Below are 925 nucleotides of genomic sequence, written 5' to 3' on the forward strand. Positions count from 1 at the left end.
GACCAGGCAGTGTTTTGTTCTGTTGTACATAGGGGGTCTCTATGAGTCTGTATCAACTTAATGGCAGTTTAAAATTTAACTGACTTAACAACAATAACAACAAGAAGTAACATATAGGAGTCCTGGTGTGGCATTGTAGGATAAGCACTAAACTACAAGGTCGATTTAAACCGCAAGGTAGTGGCACTTAAACAATAATAAGGAACAAAGTTTGGTGCTGAGAACCTGCTCAGGGGATGATACCATGGAACAAAAGTCCTCTTAATCTACTTATATTAAGAAAGCTAAGAAAATCCTAAGGAGCAATCTTATTCTAACTCATGAGTACAATGAATTGGAATACACTAGATGACAATGTCTCTAAATGTCTTGTCTGTTATTCATGCTGTAGTATCTTCTATGTTGCTATAATTCTGGAAGCTATGCCATAGATATTTTAAATACCAGCAGGGTTGTGCAAGCTAGACAGGTTTCTGCAAAAATTTCTAGACTAAGACATTAGAAAAAAGATGAAGAGTACCACTCTTTAATGGTTAGCCACTGAAACCTTATGAATAACTTCAGAACATTATTTGATATGCTGCCAGGAAATGAGTCCATCTGGTTTGAAAGCACTCAAATTACAACTTGAGGAAGACCTCAAACCTCAAAATAGAGTTGACCTTAATGACATAACTGGAACAAAGCTTTCAAGACCTTAAATTGCTGATGGGGCACAACTCAAAATGAGAAGAAAATGCTCAAATATCTATTAACAACTAGAATAAGAAGTATGTTTTTGTAATAAGTGTCGAGAAGTCACTTCCAACTCATATTAACCCTGTATAGATTTTCTGAGGAGTACCTGGTGGACTTGAACCACTGACTTTGCTGTTAGCAATCAAGTGCTTATCTCCTTACAGAGCAACACCAGGACTCCATACAC

This window comes from Chrysochloris asiatica, unplaced genomic scaffold (genome assembly GCF_000296735.1).
Source record: "Chrysochloris asiatica unplaced genomic scaffold, ChrAsi1.0 scaffold00068, whole genome shotgun sequence".
Classification (NCBI taxonomy): domain Eukaryota; kingdom Metazoa; phylum Chordata; class Mammalia; order Afrosoricida; family Chrysochloridae; genus Chrysochloris; species Chrysochloris asiatica.